Source organism: Nomascus leucogenys, chromosome 25 (genome assembly GCF_006542625.1).
Source record: "Nomascus leucogenys isolate Asia chromosome 25, Asia_NLE_v1, whole genome shotgun sequence".
In the NCBI taxonomy this organism is placed as follows: Eukaryota; Metazoa; Chordata; class Mammalia; order Primates; family Hylobatidae; genus Nomascus; species Nomascus leucogenys.
In genome coordinates, this window is record NC_044405.1 from 12,601,972 (window position 1) to 12,612,608 (window position 10,637).

Consider the following 10,637-nt stretch of genomic DNA (forward strand, 5'->3'; position numbering starts at 1 on the left):
ATACAAAAAAGCGATTTCTATTTTTGGAAGAACAATAGATGCGTACTCTCTTTTTTAGAATTATTAATATTTTCTGAATGCTTTAATTTTATAAGAGTAAAAGAGATTCTCCTTTTAGAATATGGCTTTTTATCTAAGGCAAATTTTTTAAAACACTCAAAATAACATTAGTTACTACCCAGGAAAGTAACTAATATGTAGATTCAATTCTATCTGCATTTTCTTTCACTATTTAAAATAAAACTTTTAACAGCTTTATTAGCTATGATTTTAAAATCATTCCTGTTTTAGCCTTAAGTGGTCAGCTTATCCAATATCCACTATTCAGGTACCTGAAGGCCTTAAACTGTTCCTTAATTTTCTTTTTTAAGACAATATGTAATTATGTAAGGGGAGATTCATTTCTGAGATGTCCCCTTATATTCTAGGTAAATTTACTCTTCATCAGTCCATGGAATCTCTCCTAAATGCATTAATTCTCCAAAGCATGCCCCAAAGCTCATCTCCCTTGCTATTGTTACGATCATAGTTTCCTGCTTTCAAGGTTTATATCATTTTTCATTTCATTAACCAGATAATTCTCTATTTTTAATAATAATACAGTAAAAAAATACTTTTTTTTTTTTTTTCTGCTGACACCCGGCACTTTATTAGTGGGGAAACTCGCCTTGGTCTGGCAGAGATTGGGATGGACAGGACCAGCGCCCATCTCGAGGGCGTATTTTCTGGAAGATCAGGTGTTCCTCCTTGTAGGTTTAGAGGAAACACCCTCACAGATGAAAATCCCCCAGAGAGCAGCGCTGCAACTGCCAAGCAGCCGGGGTAGGAGGGCGCCCTAGGCACAGCTGGGCCCTTGAGACAGCAGGGCTTCGATGTCAGACTCGATGTTAATGGTCCGGAAGCCGCGGCTGTACCTGCATACGGGCACACAGTCAGGGCCCACCAGGAACTCCTCAAAGTTCCAGGCAACATCGTTGCGACACAACGGAGACCGGGTGATGAGCTTGGGGTCGGTCATGAGCGCAGTGGCGTCGTCGCTGGGGGCTGGCCGGCCTCCCGCAGGAAGGCGAAGTCAGGGTGCGCCGCCGCACCGTTCCCCTCGCACTTCTCGGAGAGCATGAAGTTGGGCTCGAAGCCATCACCAGGTCGGACATATTTGAGGGAATTCAGAATCTCTTCGTTCTTGGCGTCTCCTGATGCCCAAACTGGTTGCACGGGAAGCCGAGCACCACCAGGCCCCGGGGCCCGAGGCGCCGCTGCAGCTCCTTCATCTGGGTGTAGTCCCTGCCCGTGGTGCCTCAGAGGGACGCCACATTCTCGATAAGTAGCACCTTGTCCCGCAGGGAGCCCAGGCTCACAGGCTCCCCGCCGGCCAGCGGGCGCGCGGAAAAGGCTTACACCGACTGGGCATCCGCCGCCGCTAGCCGAGCAGCACACATGGCGCAACTGTCCGAGAAGCTAGGGGAGCGCCCCGAACAAGCACTGTCAAAAAAATACTTTGAATAACAAAAATAATAGTAATAGCATTTATTAAAATCTTCTTGTATGCTAGAAGTATCCGAAGTGCTTTATGTTTAACTCCCTTAATCATCACCAAGTATTTTCATTTTAGGAGTGAACTAATAAAATCAGAGATAAGAAACTTTCTCATGGTTAATTAACTCAAACGAATTAGGCAAACAACTAGTAGGTGGCCATTCTCAGATACCATTTTAGGCAACCCATTTTAGAGGGTGAACTCTTTACCATTAAGTAATTTTTTTTGGTGTTTCCACAATATCCAGAGACAGAAAGGTGCCACTAGATTGCTTAAACATTTACTGAATGCTCTCTTTATAGTCTAACACATTCCAGCATCCATTTACTCATTCCTCCATCCATATTTATTCATCATCTACTAATGACAAACATAATTCATGGTACTCGTGATTCAATGATGGGTTAAACAGAATTATCTTACCTTCTTGGAGATTATGCTTTACATTTACAGTGGCTATTTAGAAGAGCGATCACTGTTCTAAGTACTAGATATCTCATTTAATCCTTACCAGCAAACTTACAAGGTAATAGATACAATTATCTTCACTTACAGTGAAAAGAGCAATACTCGGCTATGTGAAGCACCTTGCTCAAAATTTCAGAGTTGCTCTGTCATAGGTCAGTTAATACATTTGATTTCATTCAACATTCAGCTAATATTAATTGATCACATTTTATGTTCAAGGCACAATTATAGTTACCCTGTGCTACTACACAGTATTATGGTAGAATAGAAAGAGGTATTACTGAGTCTTCAGATCTCAGAGTACTTAACAATGAACCTGATGTGAGTTTAACAGGTGAGTTTAATTCCAGCACAGAGGGGACGGTCTGCTAGGAGTATATCTAATTCAAAAAAAAAAAAAAGCGGAAGGGGAAGACAGAGATGCAGTTGCATGAAAGAAAATAAAGTGTAATAAAAATAGTGTGGTTGGGGCATAAGGTGACTTTGAGGTGACAGAAGGGTACAAGTAGATAAAGGTCAAAAGACAGTTTGACTGTGAGGCTATGATCCGGAATTTAGACTTGTCCTATTAATAACAGGATCATCTTTGAATGCTTGAAAGCAGAGGGATTATCCCAGTATCTGTGGACTTAGCAAGATAGCTCTGACAGTGTTATCAAAAATTACAAAATTTTATATGAGAATTCATAAAATGAAGTCTACGTCTTTTTAAAATGTTAATTTGTGAGGGTTTTTTATGGGGGAGGTGTTCTCTCCTACTTTGAAAGTTGAAAAGTATTCTAATCTGTATCATAGCCTTGAATTTATCAGTCAGTGCGACAGAACTGAGTATACGCATTCAGGAATTTTTTGTAGTTACTCATTTATCCTGGTATTTATAACACTGATTAAATTTGAACCCAGCTCTTTTTGCAAATTCTAACAGCTATACAATCGTAAATACAAGAATGTGAGGTTCCAGTGGTGATTTGCTTTTCAAGACATTTGAAAACTGCTTTTTTTTAAAAAAAAATTTACCATGGTGCATTATACAGCAGTAACCAAACATAGATCTGAAACTGGCACACAGAGGAAACTCTAAAAATAAATCTGTACCTGAGATAAGAAAGTGCTCTGGGTCTCTGCAAATACTCTCACTTGAGAGAGTGTAGTCTTAATCACCTTCAAGGTAAAAGACATATAATAAAGTACCCAACCGTCTTCTAATAAAAACAAATATTTATATTCTATAGTACCTGAAAGTGTATTAAATACCATTTTATGCATTGCTTTGTATATGGCAACATACTTTAGCAATATTAAAGAATATAACATGAGCGATATGATTACTTAAACAGCATTTTCTTTAAAAACCATTTGTAAAATGAAATTGATTTTGAAGTTATCAAATAAAAAATTGTCATTTTTGAATGAGAAACTGAAGTCTCTTGAAGTAAAAACCCCCTTAAATTCACAAGTGCACTCGGATTTTCTGCATCCAACTTCACCACCCTTGCAGGCACATAACAACTTGTGAAACAGGCAGGCCCCAGGATGAAAGTCTCAAATTCATAGACAAATCTGAGAATCCTATAAATCCACTAGTTTTCTCAAGGTCAAGTGGTTAATGAGTGGCTCTACCATGAGTTTGCTTTGATGCCTGAAAGGGAGTAGTATTATCTTAAAATAGCTGCATATTTTATCAAGAACTTTATAAAAAAGATATTATGATTCACAAATGGATTTTACGGAATAATTTCGTTTTTCAACAAATACCATGTTTACCAATATGTGGTAATATTTAAAAGGCAGACCCCTGGCATGGCCAGCTGAAGCCTGCAGGGCCTCCATTGGCTTTTGCTTGACCTTTTCCTTTACATATTCTATAATGTGATTCAGAGAAGGCACAAAGAAATAATAAAATCTGGGTCAAATCAGATATTCCAAAAACTAAATAATTTTTGTCAACTAAGCATTTTTTGTAGTAACTTACCTTAATAAAATATTTTAGTTTTTTTATCTTAGTACGTGTGTCCAAGATAAAAAACACAATTTAAGTTTTCTTTTAAGATCAGAGGACTTCATTGGTCTAAGGTTATTTTTATTTTTTCTTTTCTATAATACTTTCAAGTATCACAATTGGAGAGATGCTATCTATTGGGCTGGGAACTGTGATGCTTCCATTTCATACTATTGGCAATGGAACTGATTTTTGATTCATAATTTTGGTACATAATTTTCAATTCCATGTTGTATTCTGAAAGACGCATTCTCTCAAACATATATAATCTGTATTTATATATGCCAATAGTAAGGTTGTTTTATTAATTTTTTTATTTATTTTTGAGACAGAGTCTTGCTCTGTCGCCGAGGCTGGAGTACAGTGGCATAATCTCGGCTCACTGTAACTGCCGCCTCCTGGGTTCACACCATTCTCCTGCCTCAGCCTCCAGAGTAGTTGAGACTACAGGCGCCCACCACCACACCCAGCTATATATATATATATATATATTTTTTTTTTTTTTGTATTTTTAGTGGAGGCAGGGTTTTACCGTGTTAGCCAGGATGGTCTTGATCTCCTGACCTTGTGATCTGCCTGCCTTGGCCTCCCAAAGTGAAGTTAAAAATAATTAGAAAACATACAATGTTTTCTGATGAAGTAGGAATGGTTAGCTAACTTTTCACTATATTGCCAATAAAAATCCTATACTTCTTGGTGGCTTAAGCATTTCATCCGTTTTTTAGAGTTAAAGTATTTGGAACATAATTTTAGTGGTAGAATTTCTTTCTATAACTTTTGAATCATAGATTAACAAATACCTACCAAGAACTGAGAAGAAAAATGAGGAAATGTAACCCTAAACTATTTTACTCAATACTAATATTTTTAATAATATGTAAACAGGTAACAATATAACTTGAACTATATAATTTTTTGAAAATATTTTTCTTATGCTTTAATTTCAATTTATTTTGCAGATTTTTTACTGTGTGTCTAATAAGTTCTAGATGTTGTAATAGGTAGCAAAGACAAGAGATAAGTAAGACATGCCCTTTTCCATTAAAAAGACTATTAGAGGAGATAGTTAAATCACTATCATCTATACCATAGAATTTGTTAAGTTCAGGATTGGGGTGAACAAGTTCTAGAATAGCACTATATGATAGGATACCAATGCCAGAAGAGCCACAAATATGAGCCACATATGTAATTTAAAATTTTCTACTAGTCACATTAAATAGATAAGAATTAACAGAGGAAATTTACTTTAGTGATATATTTCATTTAAGGAATAGATAAAAAATATTTTCATTGCTATATGTAACTAATATAAAAATGATCAATGAGACTGATATGGTTTGGCTGTGTCCCCACCCAAATCCCAATTTGAATTGTAACTCCCACAATTCCCATGTGTCATGGGAGGGAACCAGTAGGAGGTAATTGAATCATGGGGGCAGGTCTTTCTTGTGCTATTCTCATGATAGTGAATATGTCTCATGAGATCTGATGGTTTTAAAAAGAGGAGTTCCCGTGCATAAGATCTCTCTCTCTCTCTCTTTGCAGGCTGCCATCCACGTAAGATACGACTTGCTCCTCCCTTGCCTTCTGCCATGACTGTGAGGCTTCCCCACTCATGTGGAACTGTAAGTCTGTTAAACCTCTTTCTTTTGTAAATTGTCCAGTCTCAGGTATGTCTTTAGCAGCAGCATGAAAACAAACTAATACAGAGATGTTTTACATTGTGTTTCTCTATTGTGTCTTTGAAATTCAGCACACATTTTTCACTTATAGCATAGTCTCCATTTGGGCCACCCACAGTTCAAGTGCTCCATGGCCACATGTAGCTAATGGCTACTGTATTGGACAATGAGGTCTAGATCAACAAAAGGGCTGATTACTAGCACTTGAAAAAATCAAAGAAGCCTCTCTGAGGCAGGGACTCCTGAACCAAGACAGGGAATGTGCAAAGCTTTGAGAAGTGTAGTGTGAGGAGCCTCAAGTCATACAGTGCTATGGTTTGGCAATGTCCCTACCCAAATCTCATCTTGAATTGTATCTCCCATAATCCCCAAGTGTTTTGGGAAGGACAAAGTGAGAGGTAACTGAATCATGGGGGTGGGTTTTCCCATGCTGTTCTTGTGATAGTGAGTAAGTCTCATGAGATCTGATGGTTTTATCAAGGGAAGTTCCCCTGCGCATGCTCTCTTGCTTGCTGCCATGTAAGACATGACTTTGCTCCTCCTTTGCCTTCCACCATGATTGTGAGGCCTCCCCAGCCATGTGGAACTGTGAGTCCATTAAACCTCTCTTTCTTAATAAATTACAGTCTCAGGTATTTCTTCACAGCAGTATGAAAATGGATTAATACATACTATATGTCTAGAGTGAAGGAGCAGGAGAGGAGGGGGAGACCAGCAAGAAACAGAGAGAACATCATATACTGCTCTGCACCTATATAGCCACTGTGCAATAATTTCTCTGCCCTGTAACAGACCTATGACACTAAATCTCAACAACCTGGTCTTATTAGAAAAAAAAAAAAGTTTAATTAAATTCCTTCTTTGTGTCAGGAAAAAAAAATCATCAATGAGTAAATGTCAATCTTAAGCAAAAATGCCATATGTTTTCATTTTGAGGCTGTTGTGGAAACCATCAGCCTAGTCTCTTTTCTTCCTAGCTGTTTCTTACTTTGAAAGGCAAGTTTGCAAATAACTGGGAAACCTAAAGGATTAGCTCATGTTTTTCTTGGCCTCCTGAGATTTTGCTTTTCAGATGCCCATACTACATGCTTGAATTCTGTGTTGGCAGAAGATGGTAAAATATTTGGATTCATTTGGAGGAATGGAAGAAAAAGTGTTGACAATATTGGATGTCTTTAGTTTCTTTTACATGACATTCTTTCACACAATCGTTAGGACAAGCAACTCCTAATTGCTTAACAGACAGTATTTACTTAAATATAGACTACTGGGAAGGGACAGAGTGCCCCAGAGAGAAATCATTCATTTTTCCGTGGAATACCTACCCTTTGTATACTTATCCAGTTGAAGAAGTACCTAGCAATAGTCCATGATCCCTAGAAACTTTGCCTGGCAACCTGCACCCAGGAAAATTGCTAAGTTTGTTTTCTAAGTATTTAATTTAGTTTTGTTTTCTTTTAATTTTTCAAATAGAAAAGAGGTATGAGACCAAGTAACTTTTCCTACCTTTTTGTGGAAAAAACACCCATAATTTTTCCCATAAATAAATTTGAGAGAATGTCACATGAAAAATAACTACTTTTCCTTTGCCTATCTTGTTTTAAGCTCTCCTTTTCATATTTGCAATGCAAGTGTGTACTATATACAATATATATTTTATATATGTGTAAATTTGTGAAGCTAAGTACACATTTGCTTTTCTTCTATTTTTATTCTTAAAATGAGTTTCTTCAACACTCCATTTTTACAACAATTTCTCTCTTAGCATTTATCCTCTGTTTCTCTCAAACCACACCTAACAGATGTGGCCAACTCTTATATGGAATTAGTTTCCTTTTGCTTCTGTACAAAATCACCACAAACATAGTGTTTTTTAAAAAACACCAATTTATTATCTTGCTGGTCTGGAGGTCAGATGTCCTAAAACCAAGTAGTCTCCAAGGGCTGTGTTCTGCTGGATGCTCTAGCAGAGATTTCTTTCCCTTGCCTCTTCTACCTTTTGGAGCCCACCTGCTTGTGCCCACGTCTTCTATCTTCAAGGCCAGGGGTACAGCATCTTTCAATCTCTCTATCACATCTGCTTCTCTTTTCATAGCTCCTCTCACAGGCTCCTGTCTTTCCCTGTAAGGACCCGTGCAAGGACATTTTTCTACCTGGATAATACCAGATAATCTTCCCGTGTTGTGATCTACAAATTAATCGCCCCTGCAAATTTCCTTTTTTTCATGTACAGTAGTATATTCACAGGTTCTGGAAATCTTTCGGAAGGAGGAAATTATTCTCCCTATCGGTGTTGACTCTCAGCCTCTGTCTCTAGTCTCCTTTAATTTCCCAACTGCCTGTGTGTGCACATGCACATCAAACACAGCAGGCTCAAAGACGAATGCTTCTCCTCCCACAAAACTGATTGCTTTGATTCCATTGCTACATCACGGATACACCACCCAAGTAAAGAGTTATCAAGCTAGAGAAGGGATTGTCCTAAACTGGGCATTTTCATCCCCACTTGCACTAAAGCTAAAATCTTTAACGTACCTCTTAAAAACTTTAAACTGTATATTCTCCACTTTATTTCTACTATGAATACCTTTTTCCTGGTTTAGGTATTGTTTATTCTGTTTATTCTCATTTGAACTGCTACTGTAGCCTGTACTCTGTCTCCAAACCTGCTCCCCTAAAAATTTGTTTTCTCTACAGTTTGATCTAAAATGCAAATTTGATATGTTCCTAATGTCGAGTCTTTTAATGTCTCCTCGCTGCCTATATCATACACATTACTTTCCATTGCACTGGTCTTGTCTCCAATTATTTTTCAAGCACATGTTTTAGGCCTTGTAGGACTTACACATTGCAGGACTCGTTTTCCTGCTTGTGACTCACTTTGCACGTGCACTCACTATGTTCCTTGAGCTGTGTTTCTCCCATTGTAAAACTGGCCATGCCTTGGTAATAACATCTTTGCACTGTGTTGTAATTATCTGTGTATGTGTTTTTCTAAACTGTAAGCTTTTAGAAGACATTTCTTATTTGGTTTTACATCCCCATCATTTGGCCACGTCCTTAGCACAATGTATATTTGTAGTAATAAATGCTGTTCTTTGGGTTTTGTAAATTCATGAGCAGAAGGCATTTAACCGTTTTAAACTATAAAGGTGGATTAATTTAAATATTCTTGGAGGTTTAATAATTTGTGAAACTTTTGATTTCATGCATTCTGTTTAGGAGATGTAGAATAGTTGCTGTTTGGGAGATGCAGGAAAGTTGAGGGAAAGTATAGAATTTTGTAATGAAGCAAGAATTTACACTGGCCACCTGTAAAAAGCATGTGAGCTTTTGGTGAAATAAATATGTAAACATGCATTAAATAAAATGTGCTTATCTACAACTTCCATGCCCATGAAATGTAGGTCATGTTGGTTTCTCTGTCTCTGACTCTCTTTCTCTCTTAAAAAAACACACACACACAACAATATGCTTGACAGGCATCGTAAGTCACTTTTCCCATCAATGGCTTGTTTCAGGGTGGTTTCAGGGATAGGACTGTTTTTAAAAGATCCTTTTACACTCTTTTTCACCCTTTCTTCTGCCTCACCCTGGATTTAACCTAACCACGACCTAAACAGTTTTCAGTGGCAGCTCTGCTTCCATCCATCACATACGCTGTTTCTTTTTTCTTTTTGAGGTGTTAATTTGGCATATGAAATTTAAACACAACTAGTTCATTTTGAGGAGTCTGAAATGTCCTACTAACTTTCACCAGTTACATTTTGGTAGAGAACCCACACAAGTTCTGAAGCAATTATCCCTGAAATTTAGTTTTGTTCAAGGTTGCTTAACATAGAGAGGAAAGAAGAAAAGATTAGTCACTGATTGAAATCATATGAAATAATTTTTATCTCAAGCAATTCCTGCTCTTTGTATATATATGTGTATGTATATGTGTGGGTACAATCTTGCTGTGTATATATTTGTTTATACCCAGAACACACATGATAATGTTCTGAAGACAAAAAAGATGTTGGAATGCCTTCCCTAAAATTCAGTATTTGCACTAATATCACTGCATGCACTAAAATAAGATCTATCCTATGGAAAGTTCTTTACTACAAATGGCTACTATGAAAACAGTGAACATTTGTATTCCCTTAGCTACCCAGCAGATCAACTTTCTATTTTGGGAAGATAAGTATGCACCATCCTTTACCCAGGGCTGCCAAGACGTGGCCATGTGACCCTGTGTCTGCCAATCAGATACCCCACTCAAGACTTGAGAAAGTGGCACAAAAATACAAAGACAGACAAATCTCTTGAAAAAGGGGCAGTCAAGAGCCCAAAGTGCTAGGAGTTTCCAGTGATTGGGATTTTCTAAGCAGATAGTTTTTAAGGGAAAATCATGGCTATGTTCCCAACCACTCATCTCTCTTCATTTCTATCATACTCTGAACCTAGTGCTGCACACTTTTGTTCATTTCTGGAGCCGTCTGACTGCCATCTTGCAAACAGCCTCTACCTATTAATTTAATAGGATTGACTTGTGTCGTCTGCAGCGAAGAACACTGAATAATTTGGTTAGGAGTTGGTGAGAAAAGAATACTGAGAAGAGAGGTGTCTTAGGAAAAGTTACCTCAGAAGCAAACTTCAAGGCAAGAATATGAGTAGGAGTGGTTTATTTGTAAGGTGACTTCAGTAATCATTGATAGGGAATTGGGCAGGTGAGGCAGAAGGAAAGGATGTGATGAACAGACTGCGGGTGAGGGTAATAGAATTCAATTCTATTGGAGAAGAGCACCTGATGGGTACAGAAGCTGATGTATTTATCCTCAAAGATCCATTTTTCATGGGCTGAGAATACTTCCTGGAGATGTCATTTCCCCAGTGTTTCCATTCCATCCAGTGCACAGATTGAGGAAGGACTCTTGGCCTGAGAGCCACAAATGCTTGCAGTAGG

General features: G+C 37.9%; 1 pseudogene; it reads right to left on the minus strand.

Moving 5' to 3' along the window:
- Window positions 1-835: 835 nt before the first annotated feature.
- LOC101176568 lies at window positions 836-1,439 on the minus strand (annotated as a pseudogene).
- Window positions 1,440-10,637: the final 9,198 nt, after the last annotated feature.